The 27,925-nt window shown below is 49.1% G+C and overlaps 1 pseudogene; it reads right to left on the reverse strand.

The window, feature by feature from the left end:
• Positions 1-395: 395 nt before the first annotated feature.
• LOC134154314 (DNA polymerase epsilon catalytic subunit A-like) lies at positions 396-27,232 on the reverse strand (annotated as a pseudogene).
• Positions 27,233-27,925: the final 693 nt, after the last annotated feature.

Genomic DNA, 27,925 nt, shown 5'->3' on the forward strand with positions numbered 1-27,925 from the left:
CACAGTGCTTCAAAATGCCCAGAAAATTAACTGGAATCTAGTAATCTTGGCTCCCCTCATGCTTTTTCAGGCTTCTGCAAGCAGGATTAGATGGAAAGGACCAGGAGGCCAGGCTTCAGCTAAGCACTGGCCTCCTGGGTTTCATCACACCTGTGCTGGGATTTCAGTGAGCAGCCCCCCCCACCCTATGACTCACTGCTGTCAACTTGAAGCTTTAGCACCCAAGGGGGACAGCTCCCTTGCTCCCCTTCCAGCCCAACAAGAAGAGTCTGGCTTTCTCCTCCCTCTAGGAATCCTGCCCCATGGCTCAGAGAATGCTCCTTTCCAGGGTGCCTACAGCTCCCTGCTGTGTGTGGGCCATAGCACGTGCTCCTCTACCCAAAGAACCAGATGCATTGTCTGTGACACATTTAATTGTCTAAAACTCCACATTAAAACCACAGAGATTCATGCACACAGGGTGCTGCCTACAGCACAAACTCCCATCCCAAACTGGGCTTCTGCAGGGCTCTGGCAAATGCAGTCCCCCCTCCCCCATAGAGAGCAGTTCCAGCCCTAGGCACCTTCTTAATTCCCCCAGCACAGCACCAGGCTGTGACCAGGACTGCCCCAACACCGCTTAGCGCCCCCACACAGTGCAAGATGGATATGTGGCTTCTCCGAGATCTATCACAGAGCACAAATGCTCTTCAGCAGAGGTGAGAGCAAGTACCCAGAGCTGACACAGCAACAAAAAAAGACAGCAGGACAAGTTCATCACATCACTGCTGGAACTGGTGGTTTGTACGGAGCAGCCACTCAATAGTTTCCAGCAGATAGGCCACACTCTAGTGCCAAGCAATGCTCTGGAAGATGTTGATGTGCTCCATGAAGATCTGAGGGGGGAGATACCAGTGAGGGAGGGCTGCCCAGCACACCTCATGCATGAGCCAGGGAAGATGGAAGCTGGAGGGGACAGGGGGGAGAAGGCCAGGCCAGGAGAAGTTCTGCAAGCTGGTCAGGCAGGACTGCCTGGGTTGAGCACAAAGCAACGAATAAACAGCCAGAAAGCACAGAGAGATGAACTTGTGCCAGATGGGCTGAAAGGGACAAGTTATCACTGGGTTTTTCACTGGCTGTTACAGAGGAGCTGCTGGCAGGAGGCTGCATCTGGTGGCAGGATGCACACATACCTGGGAAGAAATGGTGAGGGCAAAATCTCCAGCACAACTGCAGTACACAGGCATAGGTGTCTCCTTCACACCATGACACTTCTTGCACACCTAGAGGCAAAGGAGTTTTAGCTGGGATAGCAGACAAGGCTGAGCAGCTCAGTCCTTTGACAGGGCTCTCTGGGGAGACACTGCTGACATCAGGTCAATGGGTCAAGCCTCAGCCAGCCAGCAAAAGGCTGCAGCTATGTGCTGAGAAGAAGTGGAGAGCGCTCGAGCCAAACTCTCCTCATCATATTCCCACTGCATCACATCAGTCAGAGAAGTAAGGTTGGGCTGCTCGGTTTCAAGGAGCAGAGAGCAGCTTCAGCCCTCCTGCTGCAGCCTGCCACATCAAGGGCAGGCTCCCGCAGCACGGCCGCCCAGCACTCATCAAGTCCTGCAGCAGGTAGGCCATTAGCTTCTTCTGCAGCGCTTCCACCAGTGCCATTTCAATGGAATCCGAGTCATACTGGGCCTGGCAGTTGGAGCATACCCAACTGGGCAGCACTGACCCATCCGAGGGGCAGAGAGAAGGGAGATGAACACCAGTGTGACTCTTCCCAAGAGAAAGCATGGTGCAGCCTCAGCCCTCGCAGCCTAACAAGAGCATTCAGAGAGCCCCGAGTGCCAGGAAGCCATAACCAATTTCGGGAGGGGATAAAGCATCAGCCAAAGCACCAGCACACCTCAAACTGTCACAGGCAGCTAGGAAAGGGGATGAGCAGAAAATAACCTTGAAGGGAGGTTTATCGCTGTCATGGAACCAAGCAGACCTTCAAAGCAAAAGGACTGAGAGAGAGAGAAAGATGGACAACATGTGAGTGAATGATAGGCCGAGAGCACAACCATGCTAGGGCCTCTGGTGTCCCCAAGAGGGACTTAATGCATGCAGCCAGGGCAAAGGGGATTTCCTGGGAAAGGAAGGCTGTACCTGCGAGAGGGCAGGGTCCTTGCACAGGTCCAAGTCCCTGCAAAAATTGCACTTCCTGCAGATGACTTCAGGGAGCATGTAGGAGCAGCAAGGGTCCCGAAACTGGGCTTCTTCTGAGAACTCACCCACCTCAATGAGGCGCAGCAGGTCCCGGCGCAGTTTGTTTACTTGGTTAGTTATACTGGCATCCAGGGACAACACCTACAGGAGACAGTGTTAGGTAAGGCCACCAGCAGAGAAGACGGTCCTCACGGGGACTCACTCTGATGCGAGTGCTAGCTGGGCAAAACAAACTGATTGTAGAATTGCAACAGATTCTTAAAAAAAAAAAAGAAGAAGAAGAAAAAAAAAAAGAAGAAAGCACAGCCCACCCCACTAACCTTGTAGATGTATTTGATGAACTCTAGAGCTGGGTTGTTGAGTGGCAAGTAGGAGCCAGGTAGCACTGAGAACATGTCTGAGGGCTCAGTGGCATTATGGGAACCAGCCATCTTCTTCTGGATCTTCTGAGTGACGGTGAAGAAGCTCTGCGTGAGCTCGTTGGTCACATAATCCTGTGAGAAAGTGATCACGCCTGGAGAGGAGGAGCAGAGAGAGCTCTTGAGCCATACGGAAGCATATGGGGACAGCAAGGTGGGCAGCTCTCTTCCTGCTGCAGGACTGGCCCAGCAGTGCTGCACACAGCTCTCCCATGGCTAACTGTGGCTAACCGTACTCACCAGGCATGGCTCCCGTCTCTCCCAATGCCTCCTGGGACACCTGGCTCGTGGCCCTCCTCTTGATGGGAGCGCTCCGAGGGGCATTGTGCTGCAGCTCCTCGCTCCTCCTTCATGCTGTGGTACACAGCCACAATGTAGGCTGCAGAGACACGTAAGAAAAGCTCCAGATGCAGTCCACGATGGGAGAGTGGCACAAGCGCGACTGTGCTTGTCGACTCTCCTGGGGCACCAATGACTAATCAGGAACTAGTGACCTTCTTCCCCTCTCTGAGAGAGTTCACACTGGCGCTGAAACCACCCAAACAATGATATTTACAGACATGGAGGTGGTTCCTTCTGTATCACATCCAGCACAGTGCAATCTTTGACTGTAAGGGGTTCTTTGGATCAACATCAGAACCTTCTCAGTAGCACAGAGAGCTTCAAGAAGCTGTGGGGAATGCTGTGGATATGGCTTGGGCAGCAGTAGGGTGCGGATAGCTCTAATCACCAGAGGTAACATTCAAAGTAGGACCAGGCGAGCAGCAGACTGCACTCACCCAACACAATCCTGAGGAAGCAGTTCTGACAGGAGGCAGCCTGGCGGAGAAACTGCACGATGTTCCAACTATTCTCTAGCAAGTCCTCCACATTTGCTTCTCCATCCTCCTCCTCTTCTTCCTTGTCCTCCTCTTCCTCACTGTCCTCATCCAATACTTGACTCTTGCTAGAGTCCTGCTGGAATGGAGCACAAGCCATGCCCAGGCTTTCGGTTGGTGATGTCGTAGCAGTTCCCTATATCCAAACCAATAGCTCCCTGCTCAACTCAACCCACTGCACCCCTGTCTCTGCAGGACTGAGCACTTCCCATCTCTTACCTCCCCAGAGTGGACGCTAGAACGCACTCTTCCCTTGATACCTTCGTAATTTGCTGGATCCATCCAGAGCAGGAATTCCCAGCAGCGGCAGAAGGAAATAGTCAGAGAGTGAAAGATCTCCTTTGAGTGGATGCTGGAGGCAAGAGACTGCAGTCACACACAATGTTGGCATCTTCCCTAGCTAATAACCTTCTCCATGGGAGGCAATGAGGAGCAGGCGATGTTAGCAAGAGAGCAGTTCACTTCTCACATCCAACCATGCTTCAGCAAATGGACTCAGTACAGAAGGCTGCAGAGCAGTCATTAGCAGAACTAAGGGCTGCAGAGGAATCATACCCACGCTTCAACTGCCTCTTGTGTCAAGATGCCTGTCTTAGGAGCCTACACATCATAGTATTCTAGAGATGCCTGCTGGATCACATCAAAACTGATACTCACGCTGGAACCTTCTTCCATGTCATTGATGTGATGGGACTGTAACACTGTGTTTACAGCCAAGCTCTGAATATCCGGCTCCAGGCACACTGTGAACAAACACAACCTGTCAACGGGCAAGCAGGGCAGAGAACCAGCAAGGACACAATCCCCTCTCCAGGTATGATGAATGCACCCACTTGCCAGGACTTTCCACAAGTTGTAAGAGCTCTTTACAGGTCTTGCTGCATCTACCGAGTGCAACATCAAGATATTCATATCAGGAAATGGTGAAAGCCTATATGGTACTGCAGCAGCACGGGAAACTGTGCTGCTCTCCAGACTGCCACACACCTTGTATTACAGGCTTTAAAGGACACTTTTGGCACATGGCCAGACCTCTCCCCTCTCTGGCTGTGATGCTATGTATGGATGGCCCCATTCACTGCACAGCTAAACAGCATAGCACCTTCCAACAAAACTTGGATCTACTTCCCCTCCAGGGGCCACCAGCTTTTTCTGGAAACTGCAGCAGAGGTGCTCAGAACAACTATCAGTCAGCTTGTTTTGCATCACAGAAAGATTCATCCTAGCGACCACCAGAAGTGATCTTCTGAATGCTGCTATGAGAGGCCACAAACTAGGAAATAATCTGTATTTAAATGCCTACATGCATTTTCTTCTATTGCATACAGGACCTTCTATCCCCAGGAGATGCCAATTGCATATATCCTGTCCAGATCATCATTGCTCAACTTCTGAAGCTGTCAGCAACTGCAGAACTGCTCAGATACTCTTCTGCCACTGCAGCCATCCTTCTCCTGAGCTCATGGAAGAGCACTTAGCTCTGCTCCCACTCAGTGCTATCCTACCTGTGGAGTAGCAGCCAGGGTTGCTTATCTCCACTGAGGCTCTCTTGTCAAACTCCATAACTAAACGGTTATCATCAGCCTCTTTACCCCCCAGCTCTGGGCGGGCCGTGGGTGAGAGCCACAGCAAATGGTTGTGACGACGGACGTGGCGGGAGAAAAACAGGTCAGAACCAAAAGGTAGACATGTCATCAGGGAGATTCCCAATGGGGATGTGGTAATATCTGAGGAAAGGAAAGAGGTACAGTCATCGGCGTAAACACATCAACAGAAGAACTGTGCCAGCATCATATTTGCTTGTCCCAACAAGGGCAAAAGCACAGAAGGTGAAAGCATCTGGCCTCATCTTGGCCTCAGGCTCCCGCAGTCTCCCTTTCCCACCCAAGCACAAACAAAGTAACCTCTCTAGGGGAATGTGGCCACCTCAGGCACCTGCCCTCCTCAAAAGCCTGGGATAGGCACGTGTCCAAGTTGAGGCAGTGGCGGATCACGCGGCAGGCTGCACGGCGCTGCCAGTCCAGGACTGAATAGCTGACGGCATCTGTTACTCGGACAGGGACCAAAGGAAACTCCTCGATGATGGGAATCCCACTTGCCAGTCGTTTCAGGTCCCAGTTAGACTGCACAGCAAGAAGTGTGGGGCCCCGGCGCTCATCCTACACAAAGGAGGAGAGGACATGCCCTGCTACATCCCTTCAGCCAGCACCTCTGCTCAGCAGGAAACCAGCTGTGTGAATGAGTGCTCACATGCCCCATTCCTGTAGTGGTCCCTGGTCCTCCACACAGTAGAGACAGTGTACTCAGAGTCTCTTGAAGCACCTCCCACTGAATAACCAGCTCCACAATTGAGAGCTGGGGTTTGGGGGTATGATCTAGCCTCACTGCTTGCATTGCGCTATATAAGCTCACCCCAGGCAAGCCAGAGCCCGCAGGCAACATCCATTTTTACCCTTCAACTTTGAAGCACTAGCTGTGTGCAGAGAGCTATGCTTAGAGGCTGTTTGAACTGCTGGACCAATGCCTTCCATGCAATGTTTTCCTCCTCCCAGGTACCTGCGCTGACAAGGTCTCAGTGGGGACCTTCCTCATGCCCTCAGCTCATACCTTGCAGCCCTGCAGGAGCCGCTGAATGGCTCTGTAGACTGTCTTGAGGTCGGTCTCAGCACGCACTTCAAAGGTGTGCTTGTCTGGAAGCAGTAGTTCTTCGCCCACTTTTTCCAGCACAGCACTGCGCTCCGATGAGTACATGTTGGTGAGGTTTGGCATCTGGTTGCTGCGTACCTGTACCAAATGCAAACGTGATCAGAGGGAACAGGGTTCAAAAGAGACAGGCTCCAGGCTGCAAATTTCAAGGAAGCTCTTTCCTCTACACATCACAATGCTTCACGTGACAGTTGAGGAACAGACCTGCTTGGTACACTTCAAAATACGAAAATCCCTGCTGCACAGCAGTAGACATCTGTGTCTGTGCAAAGAAACCGCTCAGCTCCAAACCGCTGCCTGATCCCCTTGCGTTCCCTCCCAAACCTTTAAGCCCTACTCTTACCGTGTCCAGCACAAACACTGCAGCTTTGCGCTGAGAGGGGATGAAAAGGCCAAAGAGAGCTTTGTTGCCCTGGGAGCTCTGGTAGAGGTAGATGTGGCAAATACTTCCTAGAGACACAGAGCAAACATGCAGCATCAATAGTATCTTCAAGCTATTTGGTCCTGGGTACACTGACAAGCCTTCTCCTAGGGTGCCTTACCTGGCTCCAGCTAAGTAAACTGAGCCAGAGAGCGCATTTCCAGGTGTTCAGTGTCAAAAGTGTCGGCCTCTCGCCCTGTGAGGTGTCTGACAAGCTGCCTGCTGACCATGCACACGCAACCCAGCTGGATCAGGGCTCAGAATAGTAACGGCACCTGTAGTGACAGGGACACTGAGATAATTCTCAAGCCACCAAGTTTTGAACTGCTTAACGAATCAATATCTTCATTAAAAGCAGGCATCCCAGCTGCCCATCTTCATTTCAGACTTACAGCATTAGAAGCACCAGTACATTTAATCTTGGTCTCACTGCTTTCGTATGTCTACTACTGAATACAGTTTAGGTTCTTCTTTGCTCTTTCTGAACTTTAAAAAGTGGTATCCTATCCTTCTTTATGGAATACAGAGGTTTTATCACTGCATCCTGGCCTATGTACATGCCACATGCTGGGGTTTTCCTCATCTTTACTCGAAAGAACTCCCATACCTTTGCAGTTCAACTGCTAACAAGACGGTTCTGGTTTGGTTTAGAGGAAACTCACTCTTCCCGTTCAAGTGCCATCTTTTCCCAGAGTCTCCTAATTTCAAATAAATCTAAACCTCTTTCCCCTAAGGGGTTGGAAACCAAACAAGTATCTTTGCTCATATAAAACTGGGCACATTTCTGAGAAAGCTACTCGAGAGGGTCTTTCGTTTTAGCGTCTTACTAACTTGTTTCATTTTGAGCTCCCATGCCTCTATCTGTGCCATTGGTACACAGACCAGTCAGCTACCACTCAGCACTCCTTAAAGGATGAGGAAGGAAAACGAGCACCTGGAAGGGTTACCTGAGTCTCATACACTCCCTCAGCGTCTGGAGCAGACAGGTCTGCATTGATTTCATTGATGTGCTCTTGGTACGCGTCTTCAGGGACTGAGTAGTCGTAGAGATTGTAAACCAAGTTTGAGCGGGGCAAGATCCAGTTCACCTGCCAGGAAAACAGACACACTCAGCAGGGCACCTTGCTTCAGGCCGTGCTCCTCCCAACAGCAGGGGAATCTTAAAGGGCAGCAAGGAGTTGTAGTTTGAGCCTGCCTTATGTTTCCAGAAACATGCTGACTCAGGAAGCAATCTAGCTGCCGGTGCTGGTCATTCCTAAGACAGTTAGCGGGATTTATGCTTTGTCCACATTGCAGTAACTGTCAACCTGCTTTCTGGTCAGGCTGAGATTAGCAGCAGGCAAAAGGGACTGCATTAAGGCGCATTAGCAGGGCTGGACAGGGAAGTCTTGTGAGGCAAACTGCCTGTAACATCTGTCTGCAGTGGCTAGAGCAACTTGTATGTATTCAACCAGCTGTCTTCCCCTGTAGAAGCAGCAGGGTCAGAAACATGACCCCCACCTTCCTGTAAACAGCTCCCTCCTCTGGTTTTGCAACGCGCTGATTGACATAGAACACTCTTGGGATGCTCAGTCTGATACAGTGCAGGTCGCTTCTGATCACTGCCCACAGCCTCAACCAGCCAGCCTGGCTGCTCTCAGCAATCTGCAGGACAGGGTGATTTAAGTTAGCTTTGCTGGAGAGATGCAACCCATTCTTAGCTCTTACATACACGCCATGGAGCACTTCTGGGATCTTCAAAGGCTCTACTACCTATGTCTTCGTTCTCCAAATAAGGAGCAACTGGTGACCACAAAGACAGCAGTGGACCCAAAGATTCATTGCTCTCAGCTCTGGCATCTCCACATCCTGCTATTGTCCTACAGGTACGGTGAAAAAAACTGTTCTGCCAGAGGAAACGTCAGAGCATGAATGAAGACAGCTCTGACTGATCTGCAGGCAGCACGTTGCATTGTGCTTCTGAAGGGAAGAGGACACCTGGTAAAGGCTCAAACACATCTCTTAGCTTTGGGCTAGCATTAGCTAACAAATTCATGCCATTGTCTGACTTTAGCCAAAGCATTTGGACATGCTGGATTAGGTGTCCCATCTCCAGCTCATGGTTACACACAGAGTCAAAGGCTGCATGTGACCTTAAACCAAACAAGACTTTTCTGGAAGATGAGAAGTGTCACAACAAGAGGCTGGGTCTCAGATAGCAGAGGCAACCAAGCATAACAAGAAATTAAGAAAATGCTTGGATTGTACCATCAACTTCTTCATGCTCGCATTGACTAAATCTAGGATTCAAGGCACACTTGCCCAGCTCCTCAGCTGAGCTTGCCCCACACAGGGTCTACATAGAAGTCCCAGATTTGCAATCAAGCACAATCACTTGAGGACCTCACTTCCTTACAAAGCTTCTCTGAGCCTGAGGCTATGCAGTCCCACATGACCTTCAAGGAGGTAAAACTAAAGTAGGATTGAGGTTAGCTGTCCCTGAAGTTCAAGGTTTGACTACAGGTATTGCAAACATGAGGCACAGGGCACTGAACAGGCCTCTGTGAGGGGTTAAGAGTGGGCCTGCCTTGCTGCCTGGTACCTGCACAATCTGCCAGGGCAAGTCCAGGATGCCGTGTGCCGTCCTGTACACGTAGCTGCTCAGTCCTTTGGAGAGGGTATCACAGATTATGCCTCCGCCTGTCATCACTCCACCATCCTCCAGGCGCCGCTTCTTCCGATGCTCCTGGTGCTGCCAAGCCTGCAGCTCCCATTTCTTCTTGTGGTAGCACAGCCAGACCAGATGTTCTTCCTAATCAGAGAGAGAGTACATGAACAGGAACCACAGAAATTAGCACGCATCTCCTACACATGAGGATCAAGCAACATAAAGCCGAGCCCTTCCACCTTCAGATCCTGATCATGTTACTGGCATAGCTGTGAAGTTGCCATTGGCCTGACTTTCTCTGCTAGTGGGACTCTCCCGGTAACATTTCCCTTTGTAGTTTTCAGTCATAGAAGCACAGAGGGTTTCAATAAACATGCAGCTTGCTACGCCCTGTTCCCTAGCTAGCTAGGCAGATGATCATACTCCTAGGATGTTTCCTGGATTCCTCCTGCCCAGTCTACTTCACTTACCTTAGTAGTCCCATGGCAGCAGGTGGGTCCAGGATCTCTCGCCAGGACTGCGACAGTTCCAGATACTGGAACATCTGCTGGCTTTCCTCTGCCGTACAGACCCGCTTCTGTTTATTTGCAACTGGAACCAACGGCTGAAGGGGCTTAGCAGCCCCCAAATCCTCTACGTCTCCAATCTGGGAGCTCGGTGTTCCCCCCTGGTGCTGGTTAGCAAGGACCTGAGAGAAACGACAGCAGGAAGTTTTGGGTGCTGAGGACACAGTATCAGCAAGAGAGGCCCACCAGCACAGCCAGCTCCTTTCTCTCACTCTTATTACCTGTCTCTTGCCTTCAGAAGTGAAGAGCTCATTCATTTTCTTTTGTCTGTGCACTCCCCGGAGTCTTCTAGCTTGCGAGACATGGAACAGTTCTCTGAGATCAGCTCAAACAGCTCTCAGTCAGGCATGTTGGCAGCCTGAAAAAAGGAACAAGGGGAAAAAAATCACCATCAGGAACCTAATGATCAAACCTCGTTGCTATTATATACATGGAACATTTAAACCGATTGATATGGCTGTCTTTATGAGGAGTTTGTGAGCAATCTCTGCTCCAGTTGCCAACACGACCTATGGAACATAGAGATCATGGACATGAGGTCTGCATCAAAACTCCTGCTGTGAATGCAACACTTTGAAATGATGTTGTACGGCAAACTCTTAGTGGGCCCAGCTCTGTAGTGCCAGATGCAAAATACAAAGGGGAAGTGCTCCCAATAAACTCCCAAGCAGAGCAGTCGCTCCGGCTTTTCATCTCTCCTGCTCCCCGGTTTGAGGCTCTGTTTTCTGGCATTGTCTCTGCTCTTGCTGGTTATTTTAAAGCTAATCTCTTCTGGCCTCCTCAGAAAAGATTCTGCAGGCAAATGGTTCTGCCATCCTCTGTCTCAGTGAGTGGCTCTAGAGAAAGTCCTTGGTGCAAGAGGGCCACCACGCTACCTCTGTGAAAGAGGTGACTGGAGGACAACGCTTACCCACAATTAAGCGGTAACAGCTGACAAAAGTGCTGTAACAAGGTCTGGTGCTAAAAGACCCTAAAGAGCAGCCCTAGAGAATCAAAGAGGCAGAAATTACATACAAACAGCCATCAGAGGCACAATGGACCAACCATTCTCCACAAAGTCCATCCTCCCTACAGTGTTAGGGTAGCTTTGACCTTCTCTGGCCCCAACCTGGCAAGACAAACATGCAGGGGATGCATATCCTGCAAACCCTACACTCACCTTGCTCTACAGTACATCCAACCAGTAATCAGCCACCTTGGCTACAGAGGCAGAGACCTCCTCCAGTGTGGTGCCTTTCAGAAAGGCCTCAAATACAGCCAACTGGAATATCTTCACCAACTGCAGCTCTCCCCATTGCTTCACCTCAAACCCTTTCAGTTCAGCCAAGGATCCATCTTCATTGAAGACTGCATACCTAGGATATAGACCAGGTTTTGCACAAGCTCTGTGCCAAGGAACACATCTCCCAGGATGCTGCTTACTACCCTCCTGCCAAAGTACTTCTAGTATTGCCAAACCAGGCAGCCACCAGGTAAATTAATCCAAGCTGTGGGGCTCTGGACTACCATGATCTAGGCATATTTACACAGCTAGAGACAATAACATCATGAACTACTTCACCTCCAGCTGCAAAAGCACATCAGCCTCTGCCCCCAACTTGCCAATTCTAACTGGCAAAATGTTCTTAAATGCACACAAATAAAGGGCAAGAAGTGAGAGTCAGGGTTAGAGGAGTAGAGAAGTGGAGTGAAATACTAGGAAAAGCCTTATACAGGAGAATGAAGCTTTGTTTGGAAAACAGGAGTGGACGCTGGCAAAATGGACTCAGAGGAAACCGGACATTGCTATCGAAACAACTATGACAACACACTGCCCTCTTTTCTTCTGTCGTGTTTCTTGGATTTCACATGCCTGCCAATTATTTGTATGGCTCAATACAACCATCACAGGAAGCTTCAGTGGAACAGAGTGAGACTCAAGCGTACATACTTTGTCCCCCTCCTCCAGGCAGTCTTTTCTTCCTCAGCTGGCAGCGGTACCTGCCAGCCAGCTCCACACTACTGCTCTTTCCACTTGGAGAGTGAGCAAGAAATAAGTGCACTTGCTGACATCCCAAGAATCACAGGAAAAAATCAAGGGCCCCTGAGATAAAGACTCCTATGAGCAGAGTTCATTCAGTGCTTGACATCCTCTTGACTTCTGCGATAGACTCCCTTGGCATGCAAAGGCACTCACAGTGGATGCTGGAGTTCATCCAACAGAGACATTCAAGCAGAAACATAGTCTTGTACGAACAGAGAGTGCTGGAGGACAGTGACAGTATTTTCTGAACCCAGACCCAGGTCTGTGGGCAGTCCTCTCGTGATTGCTCGTGCTCGTATTTAAGCAGGCTGCATGAGAAAGTCAGTGAAGTCAAGTGCAATTGCTTTTCTATACCATGATGGCACTGGCAAGATCCACTCCTTCCCCTAGATGGGGATTAAAGTGGAAACCTCTGGGAAAAGTATTACTAGAGGTCTGTAAACTTGAGAGAGGGACAGACAGAGATTAGTGAATTTAAAGAGAAAAGATAGAAAGAAAAATCAAAGTTTGCCTGCGCATCTCAGAACCAAACAGGGAGACCATGACTAATCAGAAAGTTTGAGAAGTGCTGTTTTACTGTTATCTTCAGAAATTTACTGTCAGATGTGTCAATTAAGGCCAGGGCATAGCTGGATTCAAAGACTGATCTCATGCAGGGAACTTGCCGTTTAAAGGCAGCATGATCTCGGTGGTACGCAGCAACAAGCAAACCAAACATGCTGCCAGCTCCAGAGGACTGGCAACATGGGGCAAGGACTAACACGCCTCGAATGTAGTCAAGGAAAAGGACCCTCAAGCCCTTCCCTTGGGAAGTGGTGATTTTTCAAGCTTTGAACTCTTACCTTTTCTTCAGCTTCTTGCCTTCCTCCTTGGACACTGAGAGGATCATGGCCAAGTAGGGCCCATCCACTTCAAAGAAGATGCTGTTCTCTAAGTGTGTGACATAGGTGAGAGAGGCTGGGTCCGCCAGCTCCTAGTACTCATCATTTGTGAAGCCTTCCTGCCGGCACAGCCCCAACAGAATAGCCTCACTCAACAGCTCGGCTGATTATACGAGCAGATAGCCCCCAGATACATCATCCTGTCTGAAGGGATCACTGATGGCCTTTGTTCCTTCCGGATGATGGGAAGGATCAATCCCTGCTCCCCTGAGGGAGCATAACTTACCCTATCTTAGCAGAGAATAAAGTATCCTGATTTCTTGTGACCAAGCAACTCCTTGGAAACCTACAGAACAATTTAGCAGGTAGGACTCAAACATGGGACCTGAAGAAAAGTGCAGGAGACTCTAAAGTCACTTCTTTTGGCTCATAGCCATAAATATCTGAGCAAGCAGAGCATGGGACCTTGTTGTCTTGACTCCTACTGCTTCTGGCAGTCTATGCACAGAAGCACACACCAACCCTGGTCTCTTACACTATACCCTCTCTGCTATATCAGAGTCTCTCCTTCCACTCAAACGCCAGTTTGAGCTATGGGCTGTGCAGGGCAGAGAGTAGCTGTGTAGCAAGCAAAGCTGTCAGCCCCAACGTCCTGCTCATTACACAGGCGACCAGAGACAAAAGACAGGCTGTCCTCTGGGCTGAAGCCAACTCCGAGAACAAAGATGCATACTCCACTGCCAGTAGAGCTACTCCCTTCACATGAACTGCCTGATTGGCTTGCAGGCCTACAGAAGGCTAAAACATTTTCTTCCCTTTCACTGTTTTTACCAGACTGTACAGCTGGCTGGTACAGATGCCAGACTCACCTTCATGGGGATGTTCAGCATGGCACCTGGGTAGCAGATTGTCACCTTCGGCTTCTTTGCATTGGTTGACTAGATGACAAAGTTTTCCGGGAAGCTGTTGGGAAGCACACACCAAATCCCATCTCTATCCAGTTCTAGAGGTCTCCTAAGAACGGAAGAAAAAAAAATCACCATCAGGAAGAGATTGGAAAATATGCCAAAGAACTGTTCTCTGTCCACAAGTCAGGCAGAGGCAGTGTCCTTTCTGCAAAGGAAGTCCTAGTCATACAACACCAGTTGCATTAATAAGCCATGGCAATGTCAGAAACCTGAATCTCCAGAACACCAGAGCTTCCACTGATTAATCCCACATCTATCCCACTGCTCCTCTTCTCTGCCAGTCAAATTCTGCCCTTACCCATCTGCTCACACTACATACAGGAGAACCTTTCTTCCTCAGCTCAGCACATACTCACCCAATCTGCTCAATCAGCTCCCTAGCCTGTGTGATCATATTTGCTCCAGTGAAGCACACAATCCCAGCCATTTCCACGGAGTACCAGCAAGCTCTGTGAATGGAGGAGGGACAGTCAAAAGGCTGCAGTGCTACCTCTTAAGCACAGCTGCGGGGAAGCGCATCAGGTCATACAGAAAATAAAGTCTCAGGGCAAAAAAGACAATCACAGCAGCCCTCAGGAGATCATTTTCCTTTTCCTTCCCTGTGATACTTCACACACCCTGAAGAATCACCTATAGACAAACCCTGCCATTCATCGTCAATGCTACAGGGCCTTGTTTAGCAAAAGTCCCTGCTAAGGGGACTAATAAATAAGAAGTCATTAGTAGGAACAAAAAAAAAAAGTGTTACAGGGATCACCTATCATCCCCCTTATGCTTCGGAAGCAGGTTAAGAAGGTGAGAGCCTCACTAGAACAGCTCTGGTTTACAACGCTCCTTGCTGGAGGACTCCAGCAATGACCACAGGTGAGACTCACCCTTTACGCATGACATAGCCATAGAAAGAATTGAGGACACACTTGTGTGCCAGCTGCAGGGAGTCATAGAGGATTTCCATATTCTTGCAGTGCTTCACTTCAGAGGCATCGCCTGTCTCCACAGCCGCAGACAGCTTTTTCTTCCACACCTGATGGCAAGAGGCAGAGTCAGGACAACCCTACATTCCACTACAGGCAGTACCAACAGCCAGATATTCCCCCCACCTCAATCCTAATATGACACTGTGATCCTAGAACAATATCAGTTATTAAGATAATTCCTCTTTCTTTCTGCTCTTTCTTTTGCATTTGAGGGGGGAGCGTTGGGCACAGGCATTATGCTATATTATGGAAGAGTCTTGCAGCATCAACTGTAACTCACACCCATAGTTAGAATTACCTAATCCCAGCAGAACTGCCATCCTACATCAATTCTGTCACACCACGTATTGTGCTGGCAAGAACTAAATGCTTGCAGCAAGAGATTAGATCGAGACTAACAGCAGAACCATTTCAGCAGAAAAGGCCTCCCAGCCACCTCCGTGATTCATGACAGAACTAGCAAGAACTGCAAAGCAAATGGCTCTTTATTAAACTCTTCCAGAGACAGAGTCCCAGCGTCTTGTCATTTCTTTCAACATATTAGCAACTACATTTCAGGCTCCTCCCTCTGCCACAAGACTCCAAACATTTGAGAACTAGAACATGCTGCTTCTTTCTCCTAGAATCAATCACTTCTTAGCCTAAGATCAATTGTTTCTCTGCTTGTCTCATCTTTCTCTTTGAAAAGTACCCTACACTGAACACAAACCAGATCACAAAATAGTTGAGCTGAGGATTTTCTAGATCCAGTAAAAGCCAAAAAAAACCCAGCTGTTTTCTTTCCTAGCACTGAAAGTGATTGCATCAGAGAGCTAGGAACCACTGTGGCAGCAGCTGTTTAGGATTCAGCAGGGGAAAAACCTGCACTTGCACCAGAGCTGTCAGGAAAGCTAATATTTCTTACTGACCATACAGATTGAGCAAAATGATCCTTTAGGGTTCAAGTTTTCAGTGAGAGGTGAGGACCTTCTAGCTTTGGCAGCACAAATAAAACAGAAATTCAAGCCCAGCACCTCATGCAGCCCCTTGAACTCACAGCGACGGTCTCTGAAAGCTCGTACAGTGTCTACATAGAAAGAGTTCTCTCGCTGGCAGATGGTGGTGACACGCTCCTCCACCTTGGTGACGTGGATCTGCTCATAAGCCTTGCGGCAATAATCTAGTAAAGGGAATAAACAGAGAAAGCTTTCTCAGAGATCAGTGCCCCACTATGGATGGGAAGGATGAACACAACGGCATCGGGCAAACCACACAGATCCACAGATCTGAAGCTTTCAAGGCACCAGTCTGAGAAAAATTCCATCAATGCAAATAAACATCATACCTAGGAAAGCAAGGAAGCAGACCTGCTACAAAGGCAAGGGGAGGAAGATACTAATATGGGGAGAAACAGCACCTCTCTATAGAGATGCAGAGGTGTGTGTGGGAAATAAATTGCCCATGAGGGCTCATCCACAAATTCAGGCTCTGCTCAGAGCCCCCACTAGCTAGATGCTTCTGCTGAGCAGTACCACTTTAGGAGCAAAAAGTGAAAGGATATCGACACATGTGTTTCACTGACATGCTTAATGAGTGCTCATTAAAGAACAACAACAAAAAACCCCAAACAAAATATCACCTTCCATGTGTCTCAGCTCAAATACATGACTCTCAGTGAGAAAAGAGAAACACTGAGACAAAAAACAGCACTTGCCTCCTCCTCAAAAAACGTACAGGAATTGGTTGGGATCCTAGGGGAAAACTGTTGCAGCATGAAACCGAGATCAAATTCAGTCTGAGCCAGCAAGAACTAAGTAGCCCCAGACCCGAGAGACAAGTAATTAATGATGTGTTTGTAGTCTAGGCAGCAAAAACCTGCTCCAGATAATGCCATTTATTTTCACCTGCCAGTTTCTTCTTCTCATACTTGGCCTGCTCTTCACGGCAAAGCTCGTGGAACGCCCGGGGTGCTCCATCTGGATACAGAGGAGGAAACTTCTCAGGCTCCAGTCGTTGCTGGATGCGGTGATACTCGCTGCGGCTTGCAGGCACTGCAAAGGAACAGCAACTAGGAGCTTTCCAGGGGAGGAACAGGAAGCGGTCTCTGTGTCTTCAGCTCACACTGCAAGCTCTATCCATGCTGCAATGCAACAGGGAACTTGACAAAGCAGACAGCAGAATTACACTTACTGAATTCTCCTCTCCACTGCCAAGTCATCCGGCGCTGACAATTAGCACCTGGCTTGTTGAAGTCACAGGCAGCACATGTGGCCTCATCCACCATTGCTGAGGGCTGGACACAGGTCAGACACACCCATGTTAGAGAAAACAGAACTGTCTCCAGCGACATATGCCAGAAGGAATCGATGTTGGGTACTAGAAGAACACAAATGTGAACATCACAGGGGTGATGTTCAGTAAGTTTTCCTTTCTAGAAGCTTTTCAGAACACAAGTTACAGCAAAAACAATGACTATTCTTTGGAAGAAGCCAGCTAAAGCTATTGCTCTACCTTGGACAGACCTTTCGGCTCTGTACACCTGGCAACTGTAACAGCCTGACTGGATTTCAAGCCGAGCCTTATTTTATCCCCCTGTCCAGGGCAGAAAGTTTATTGTTTGCCGCTAAGGGGATCAAATCGGAGGGACCTCCTAGACCATCTGCAAGACAAAACAGAAAACACCTTCCTGACTGGACTGAGGTTACCCACATGCAACCTGTTGGTCAGAATGATGTTGGGGTACATGGCCCCTACATCTAAATGGTAGATAAGGGGGCATTCAATTCCGTTAGGAACATCCTTCAAGGAATTCAGCTTGACTTTGATTTCATCACAAGCCTGCAGGGAGATGTAAAAAAGTAAAATTCAAACAAGAAGGAATTAATGATGCAGTCACATACGCACTATATTTGGTCCTTTACTTCCGACATGCACAGAGACACCTGCCACTGATTCTGGGGAACAGAGGAAGAGTATGAAAAACTAAAGGAATAGGATTAAGAAGAGTGGCAGCGGCGAATCTTCTTTAGCCACCAATCTTTAAGGTTTTCTTTTGGACCTCCAAGGTAGGTTTCATCTACACTGCAAATGTCTACAGATAAGTTTCTCCTGTCTCTCTCCATGGAGTATAAAATGAGTCTAAACAGGCATCTTTAACATGTGTTGTCTCACCAGACATATTCAGGATGAGAAAAATCAGCCTTGCCTCCAGCCTATGCCAGTTCTTTATTAATATGGGAAATAAGGCACAGATGGACATGGGGCAGAACTCAAAGCTGAAGAAAGTTGTTATACAACACCAATATGTGTGCACAGGACCCAGGCTTGCCTAAAGAAATGTGCTGCAACTCCACCCTCACAGTTCTGCTCTCCTTGGAAAGCCCAGTCATGCCTCTGGCCCTGCAGGCTGAGGCAGGACAACAGACCTCCTGGAAGTTGGTGACTTGATCCAACGGCAAACCTTCTTCCTCTTCGACAGCATGCCGGAGCGTCTTCTCCACATGCTGCATCAGGAAGTTAAAGGCAGCAGGATTCTGCAAGGATACAGGAATGATACCGAGACCTCTTCTAGCCCTGACACCCATCCTCACACACTGCCCAGGGAAGGGGGGCAGGGGGTGACAGCTTCTGCAAGATTATCCATGCTCCAGCGTAGCTTCGGCGATCTTTGAAAACAGGCTCACTACTTAGCAGAGCATGTCTCAGTATGGGTAGAGAGCAATTCATCTCATCTGAAGGGCAGATGGCTGAAACAGGTCAGCTGAATGGCATCTTGAAATGCCCCTTCGTTCACTGATCAGCTCCAATGTGAGCAGGCAGATAATGTTGGCCAATTAGCTGGCCTGACCTCCACAGCCAACTTGAGAGCTCTCTAGAACTGAAGGACGGTGGCTTTCTGCTAAGAACCCTACAACTCACAAAAGTCTACACCACTCGCACTAAGGCAAAACACAAAGCAGAGAAGAGATGGTGGCTGCTCCCCGGCCCTTGGAGTTCTCCTGCAAAGGAGGCTATATAGGGCAGCTAACAAGAAGAGAAGATTGCATGCATGTTCCAGAGTGCTACACTTATGGGGCTGACCTAGCAGTCAGCTGCTCACACATCTAAGGCTCTAAGGGGCCAAGGATTTAGATTTAAGGTCCTTCTAAATTCACAGTGCACGTTCCCTTAAGATCATTCACGAGATTAAGGCCACTAAAATAAGCAGCACTGAGGTGTGGTGTATCACACAGCAAAGAGAGAAGCTGCCTCTAAAACTTACAATCTAGACAGTAGCACCAACCAGAAACAGGTAAAAGAGGCCAAAAGAAGCTTGGCTTGAGTGGGAGAAGGACAAAGATATAATCCTGATGAGACAAAAACAGAGTCATCTCTGCCAACAACCACTCGCTCAAAGAAAACCAAAAACCAAAAAAAACCCCTCAACCAACCAATAAACAAAGTAAACAAACCCACACAAAAGCAATGAACCACTCTCCTTGCTGTAACACTGTCTTTACCCAATAGCCAGTCTGAGGTCATGAAGAGCAACTTCTCCAACCCTTCCCACCTAAACTCTAAGCAGGTTCATACACTCAAGCCATAAATTAGGTATCAGTTTTATAACAGGTATTGCTATTGGGTATCCGCCAAAAGAACAGAGGATGGTAATTCCAGTTGGAGGGTTATTCCCTACTGCCATGCTCTCCAGAAAGAAGAGAAAGAGCATCATTGCATTACCATTTTAAAGCCTCTGTCACAACACCTTGATTGTGTCCTTACCTTTTTAAAGCAGCAAGGGATGTCACTGCGAAAAACCCCAGGTTCCAGAGCTTCCACCTGGCCTCCTACATACGTCTCCGAGTCCAGCACGTGGCCATCATCTGTAAGTTTGTTGAACTCCTGCTCCTGCTTGTTGCGGAAGATGATGTTGGCGTGATAGGCCTGAACCATCAGCAATGCTTCACACAGTGTCCCAGAACCTTTTCTTAACACCTGTAAAAGACAGACATCAAAAGCTGGACTTAGAAAGAAGCGCTGTAAAGGGTGCTGCTGGAATTAGGCTGGCCTTATCACCACATCATTGAACTTAAACGTCTGATTTGGTGCCCAACATGATGTGTTTATTCAGGCAGTATTGAAGCCCAAGGCAAGAAGGAGCACAGTAAGGAAACAAAACCAACTCCTTCACTTAGGCTACCCATAACTGGTCTATGGAAAAACAGCTATGACTGCTGTACTGCAGAAAGGAAGCGCATTTGGAGACTACTTTCCCTCCTTTCCTTGGGAAAAACTATCCAAACTGTAGAAATTAGTTCTATTGCCAATGTGTCACTGTTGCGTGAAGCATGCAGCTCTCTGCCCAGAAAAGAAATTGTTTCAGGCATGCACTCACCTCATCAGGCTCCATGGGAAGGATGGTGCACAACGCGAAAATGAAAGGGTGCACATACTTCATATACATGTAATAGGTAGCAACTGCATCAGACACCGAACAGGTGGCCAGAGTCTGTTGAGGAGAAAGACAAATCAATCCCAGTCACATTTAATACAGCAGTTAACACGTACAACGGGAAACAATGAAAGGTTGAAATCAGCAGGAAGATGCAAAAGGTATATTTCTGCATACAAACATCCCAGCATGTAAAGAGTTATCAGTTGGCTTAAGACGACATTCTGCTTTAACCTGAATTACATAAGCCAGCTCCGAATTAGCAGAAATGGGGAAGATGAGCTCACTGCCACATATCCGCACAGATGCCACTCCGGAGCGGTCAGGAGGCCACTCTTGGCCTACAGAGATCTCCAGGGCTTTGGCAGAAACCTCATTAAGGTGTCTCCTGGACACTAGCAAAGTACTGCTCCGTTGCAATGCCCCGAGTACTACCGTTTTGCAGAAGTGTAAATAACACAAATATACAGTGCAACGCCAATGCCAGAAACACATCAAGGAAATTCTATTCTTCCCTAAGCTTAAGTTCTTTCAGGTGTCTGAAATTCAGCAAGATACACTGACAACTTCTCAAAGACACTGCATTAACTTAAAGGATTTCACAAAGCTCTAACTCAAAGGTTCACTAATACTGCAGATGCCCAGAGATACAGCACCGGGTGGGAATACCTGAGGCTCCTCTGTAGCCGTCCGGCACATCTCTTCAGGGTCCGGCTCCACTGCATCATAACCCAGTTTTGCTTTCGCTGCTGCTTTCAGGTTGTGACTTCCCACTGGCAGGTAACTCTCTCTCTTCACCCACCTAGACAGAATAATGAAAATGCCAGTCTACGAAGAGACAGCCCTGCACTTCAGAAAGGGCTGCTACGTACAAAAAGATCTGCATTACTCTAACAGGGAAAGGTGAGAGCAGAACATCCAAGTGCAGTGGAATAAGAAGCTGCACAGCTTTAGACAGTCTGCATATCTACCCATGCTCTTAAATTCTGACTCGTACAAATTCTGCTATTCAAATCATTTCTATTGCTCAGATTTTTCCCAACCCTCATACTTCAGAGACTTCAAAGATAAACGTTTTAACACAGGAGGAGGTATCAGCAGGACTGCAAAGAGAGGCAGTTGTTTTCCAGAGTCTGGACACTGGTCCAATGTGAAAAAACATTCAAGTCACAACTGCCAAGACAGACAGCCCTCTCCTGTACACACACACACACACACACACACACACACATGCACGCACCCTTTCTTTTCCTCTCTGTGCTAGGCAGGCTGTTGGGTTAGAATATGGCCCTGTGCCCACTACAACGGTTTGGTCTTATCCTGTCCTTTTACCTGCTGTCCAGGACAGTTCTCAAACTCCCAATGACAGCCACCAGCAGACTGTATAAACACAGTTAGTCGTTCAGGCTAGTGTGGGCAAGACGTAACTTCTGTACATAATGGCACACAACGGAGTACCGAGTAGAAGCAGCACAACCAAAGATGGGGGTGCTAGTCCTTTCCTAGTAAGATGTAACTCATGATAGCAGTGCACAGAGATGGAAAAGGGACAGTATTCAAATACATCAACTGTAGGCATTTTATACAAATTTAACAGATAAAGATGCAGTTATACGGTACAGACGCAGCATTCGGTACCTCAGACAATCCATGTGGATGCACTGCGGGGCTTTGTACTCTCCCTGGCTGCCCTTCTGAAATCCAATCTCCTGATACATATTAATTCCATGAGCTGCTGCTCTTGCTTCCACAAAAGGCCTGAGGAGAGAGACAATGCAGAAGAGAAGAAACAAAGCAGTCCCTTTCCTCCACCCCATCCCCATCCCAAGGGTTTCAGAACTGCTTTCTTGTAAGCTACTTAATGAGGAATTTTTCTTGTGAATTCTCCTTTGCTCCAGACCTTAGCCGTGACAGCTGGCCACAGGGAAAACTCCCTGTAGGGCAGAGCTACTGCAAGAAGGAAGCTGCTTGCTTACATCCCATACAGGAGGCAGAACATTATGATCGAGTTTCCCTCGCTCCCCAAAGGCTTGGCTGCTCTGGTCTCCCTATTGTTCTGCAGTTCTCCTTTGACACTTTGCCTGTTCTCCAGTTACTGAGGTCATCCGTGTACAAACATTGCCAAATCAACAACAATCTAGAAGTAGCTCAGCAATCCCAGGACCAACTGATGAGACTCTATAGAAGTTCGTATTTCAAAGCCAATAAACATAGCTCTGCTCAGGGAAAAAAAAAAAAAAAAAAAAAAAAAAGTTCTGAATTCCACCTCCCCCTCTTTGACAGTCCTCTGCAGGCTGGCAATCCAAGACTCAGCCCAGCACTCCAGATAAAGAGCACATAATCAGGATGTAAACAGGTTCCCAAACTGGTTGGATAGTCTGCGTAGATAAGAACACATGTGGCCGCTATGTGACCTCCAGACAAAGGACATACAGGCTGGTACCCAATCTCACCTCATGGCCTAGACAACATTTCCTTTTAGAAACCAGGCTAGTTTTCATTCCTGATCTTACCAGTCAAAGAAGTCTCCATCGTATGTGACAATGATAGTAGGTTTGGTCTCCTGGACATGTTCAAACCGCCTCTGCATTAAATGAGCCTAGTATGCAACAGAGGATTAAAAAAGAACCCAAAACAAAAAACATCTCCCCCACAAACACAAACACTCAGCAAATTCACCTCCTGCAGGCAGGCACTGGATATAATACAACTGATGCAGTCCTTCCCCTCTGCTCTTGACCTAGCTAGAACCTGATCTGCCTCATCGTCACACCATGAAATGAAAGCACCACCAGCACCGTGACTGTCCGCTGTGCTCCCCAAAGATACACTCTATTGGGTGATAAGCTCTCTTTGGCCTACAAGAGACCAAGGCAGATAAAAAGCAGCCTGATTTCCCAAGTAGAACCTACTTACCTCATCTGGTTCATTAGACACAGGATGGACCCTCACACTCCGGCTTCGGAGTCCTCAATATCCTCACAGACAATCTCCTTGTTTGTGATCAGATAGCCCTAGAGAGTTGACAAAGGAAGAGTTACTGAGGACTCAGATCCCTGCTACACCAGGGACAGGTTCCTGAACAACCGGAACACACTGCCTAAAGGATGAAATAGTCTTCCATCGATGCGATAATCCTTGCACAGCTTGATAGGTAGAGCTTTTGTCAAGTGGGAACAGCTCTTTGGAGGTCACCTTCTGAACAATTGCTTACAATCACCTAAAGGGTGCCAAAAGGGAGACAACTTAAGGACTATACTCTCCAAATTACTACTGCCCCTCAAAGGGGCACCAGTAGCCTTACCTGGGTTCTCCAACATACAAAACGAGGAAATCCTTATGCATCATTCAGACTAGACTTCAATTTTATTTCCACAGCCATTACATATAGACCAAGCAACTAGCAACAAAGCAAGCCAGGGACCAGACCGCCAAAGGTGACATGCTCGTTTGCTGTCTAGCATTTTGCTCCAAAGCATGAAGAAAAGAACTGTTGTTCCATTACCTGCCCATCAACCACGTAGGAGATCATCATGATCCAGTCTGCCTCTGCATCAGGAAACTTCAAAGGGAGTTTGGTAGTTTCAATGTCAAAGGCGAGAACAACCGGATCCTGAATATGACCAAATACATTAAACTCAAATCAGCTTTAGAGTATGATTTAACGAGCAGTTCTCATTAGATTAACAACTAATTTACCTAAGTAGGTTTATGCACATCTCAGACCCAGCAGGCTTGACTGTAGGAGACAAGGTAGCAACAGTGGTACCCACTGATAACCAAACAGCAAAATTCATTAACAGGAGAGAACGGAATAACAAAAGCTTCTCTTTAATGCAACAACCCCCTTCGAGAAAGAGAGTCAGCAGGATTGACAGCACGTGAGGAAACATTGCGCAGGCAAAAAACACTTATTACCTCTATGCCTTTATAATAAAGGTTTCTTATGGCATTGGATTTATAAAGCATAACAACGAGTTTAAGAATAGTTGGGCACCCCAGGAATCACCTGGAACAAATGATGTACACCTCTCAGTTGGGCAGGAAGTGCTCACTTCACTAGATTCTTCTTCCTTTGAAATGGTTCAACTGAAATCAGGCATCAGGTGTAGGAAACCAAAGAGAAAATTGGAATTCTCATTTGTACTTTTTAGTCTGTGTGACTAGGGGAATCCTAAGAAGCCCATGGGCCAACCATCCTAAGGAGACCTCTTTCCTTGACAGCATAGACGTATAGACATCGCTCGCCTGGTCTCGCTCTCTGTTTCTCCTCACAGCAAGAGAGATCTCTTTCCGCACCTTCACCAAGTCCTCCACCACGTGGAAGGATAACTTAATGTAGTTCTGCTTAAGATCCACCAAGTGAGTTGGCTACAAAGCAACAAGACAGTGCCAGCTAAGGGTGGAAAAGAGTAATGAGGGAAAGGGGAAGACTGCTAACAGTAAGAAAGCGTTGGGAAGGCAAATTATACTGGCACACGTGGAAGAACTGGCCAAAGAAGAGGTAGTAATTGGATGGAAAGACTAGGAGTGAGAAGAGATGCTAGCAAGCACGTAAGACACGCTGTGAAGAACATGTGAGCTATGCCAGTTCACACCAAGGGCCATCTTGTCTTGTTGTCTGTTTCCAAGCGCAATCACCAGTACACACCCAAGAAAGAGTAAATGTATAGTATCCCCCTCTGCCACAACACTCTTAATCTCCAACCATTTCTAGCTCAGGAAGTTTCTTGAGCATCCTGTGAAAAAGACTATGTGCTGGAGCAGAACATATATTTTATTTACTATTACTATAAGAAGTAATTACTATCAATAAGCAATAATTAGCCTATACATGATATGCAATGCAAACAGTGCTTGAAGATTAAAGGTAAGCATACTGCTTCCCTTTACTGCTTAGCCCCTTTCTACTCCACTTGAGCTCGAAAGAAAGAAAGAAAGAAAGAAAGAAAGAAAGATTAGTTATTCAATAGTACAGCAGGCAGAGGAATACTGACCAGATCCAAATCTTCTTTGGGGACAGTTTCCAGCTTTGAAATGTTCCCTTGAAACTTCTTGGAGAGGAAGGATGACACTTCTCGTTCGCAGCCCTGCAAAGAAACTGGAGAATGAGCAACAAAGCCAGACACTTCTCCAGAGGAGAAGACAAGCTCACAAGAGGTTCTGGCACTAGTGTCCTCAATTGTGAGGGGAGGACACGAGGCTGTCCTGAAATCCTGGCCATCTGGAAATCTGTTCCTTCACACTGGGGCTCTCTTTGATCGTCAATTCACAGCACCGTCAGAACAAACCCAGTTTTGCAGCACGAGCAGGATCAAGACGAGATGAGAGGGGAAATTTACCCCTGTTTGGGCTTAGAAGAAGTGAAATAGGCTCCAGAGATCAATTTTAGGACAAAAAAAGAACAGGAAAAATATGACAGCTCCTTGAAGGGATAATTCATCACATAACAAACCAACTTCCCTCTAAGAAACCTTAGTGGAGCCACCATACTGATACAGCTGCTTCCCATCTCAGGTCTTCTCTAACAGCTCTGACAAAACCACCAACAGAAGCACTGGAGCTGTATTTTTCTCCTACCAACCCAAGAAGATGGTCGGTCACAAGGCCTCTCAGCTGACTGGGGGACCCTTCAAGTCAAACCTGCCCTTGTCTCTGGGACCTCGGCCACTAGTTTACTCAAGACCCCGCTTGCCAGTGCGCAGCTTCCAAGTCCATACTCGCCTTCTGGGTAGCGATGTAGAAATACGGCTCATAGGGCAGGGCCACCCAGGAGAAATCAAAACCGGTGAACATTGCGCGACCCCGCAGCCAAGGTGAGAAACCAACCCAACGGTTCCCAACGGAAGCAACGGGCACCGCGCTGCCCTTGCTGCGCGTTGCTGGCATTTGTGCGCCACACACACATCCCTGCATCTCTGCAGCACCCACATTGGCCCCCAAGGGTCCCAGGTGGACCCAGCGTAGGGCAGACAGCGCTGCTGCCTTGTGGGTGATGCCTGGGGCCCAGAACAGCCAAACCGGTGGGGGCAGGCAGGACACCCAGCCCGGGCACCAGCGCTGCACTGGAGGAACGGGATGCACCTCGAAGCAGCTCCATCCTCCGGGATGAAGTAGTCCACAGCGCTCACCAGCCGCCGGTCCTCGCCCAGCACCTCCGTCTGCACATGCACATGGCCTGTTACGACACACGACCCCCCCCCGCCCCCTCCCACCCCAGTCCTACCGGGTGCCTGTCGGTGACACCTCCCCTGCCCCAGTCCTACTGGGTGTCTATTGGTGACACCTCCCCTCACACCCAGGTCCTACCGGGTGCCTGTCGGAGACATCTCCCCCTCCCGTCGGTGACATTCGCCCCCCGTCCTACAAGGTGCATGTCGGTGACCCCCCCATCGTTGTCCCCCCTAGTCCTACCAGGTGCCTGTGGGTGACACCCCCCGCCGGTGACATCCCCCCCCCGGCCCAGTCCTACCAGGTGCATGTTGATGAGCCAGCCCGTGCGCTCGCCAGGCTCCGTGGGCCGCTCGAAGCCGAACAGTGTGTCCAGTCGCTCCGTGCGCTGCGAGCGCTCCAGGCGCTTGAGGGAGGACAGCGAGGAGCCATCGTCCCTGCAGGACGCCGGGCCGCCAGCCGCTGCCCAGTCCCCGCCGCGACCCACCACCCCCCCCCCCCACCTCCCGCTGCCGCCTGGCCCCAGTGCTCACTGCCCCCCCCAGCCGCCGCCGCCGCCGCCGCCGCCGCCGCCCGGCTCCGCGCCGCCCCGCAGCACCATCCCGCCGCGGCCGGAGCAGCCCCGCGCGCTGCCCCCACCTCCCGCGAGCGGGAAGCCTGCCAGCCCCGCCTCCCCAGGGAGAGCACCAATCAGAGAGCGGCACCGCAGCCAATGGTCGCTCTCTTCCTCGACCTCTGCCCCGCAGCACGGCGGCTGCGCTGGCCACGCCCCTCGCGGCACCTTCCCGGGCAGGCCCCGCCCCCGCCCCGGCTGCCGCTGCCGCGCACGCGCCTGCGCGGCGGCGCCCGGCGCGGCCCGACCCGGCCCGGCCCGGCCCGGCCCGGCCCGGCGCGGTGCGGCCTGTCGTGGGGCGGCGGCGCTGCGCGGGAAGCGGCTGCTGCTCCTGAAGCGGCGCCGTCGCAGGGGCAGTTGCGTGTCATAAGTTACTCTCTTGAAGGTCAATTCATACAGAGAGTTTGTTAAATCATGTGAACAATTTATTTAATTAAGTAAGCAGCCACAAGCAAAACAGCGCTGGGCGGCCGGGGAGTCTCAGCTCCGCCAACGGCGCGCGCCTCCCTCACACACAGTCCCCCCTTATAGTCTGCGTTGTAATCTCCCGGTGCGTCCCGCGCATGTGTGAGTTGCTGGGGGGGTCGTCTGAAGCTCTCTGGTGGTCGTGGAGAGGAAGGCCGTGCTCTTCTTCTGCCTCTTTATTTTGGTTTGTCTCCTTGTGAGTGATCACAGGGGTTTGCTTATCTGTTGTGTTGACTCCCTTTTGGGATGCTGTTCTGTGAGAAAATTACAGGCGCCTGCTTATCTTTTCTTTATCCTTTTACCTTCAAAACCTCTGAGCAGCTTGTTGCTTACTTCAGCTCTTCATAGTCCTGCAAGATAGCTAGGGCCCCGACACTGGTTCCACAAGGGGTTATATAAGCTTTTGTGCTTACCATAATTTATTTGTCTGACACCATGTCTCAACCCTGATTGTTGTAAAACCTCCTCCTCCCCCTCCATCGGCTTATTCCTCCTTCTAAACAATGAACAAAGAGTTACAATTTATTACACAGAGGAAGAAGAGGCGCTGTGCCCCAAAGCCCTGTGTTAGGAGTAGCACAGGCTTTGCTTGGAGC

This window comes from Rhea pennata, unplaced genomic scaffold (genome assembly GCF_028389875.1).
Source record: "Rhea pennata isolate bPtePen1 unplaced genomic scaffold, bPtePen1.pri scaffold_23_1, whole genome shotgun sequence".
Classification (NCBI taxonomy): domain Eukaryota; kingdom Metazoa; phylum Chordata; class Aves; order Rheiformes; family Rheidae; genus Rhea; species Rhea pennata.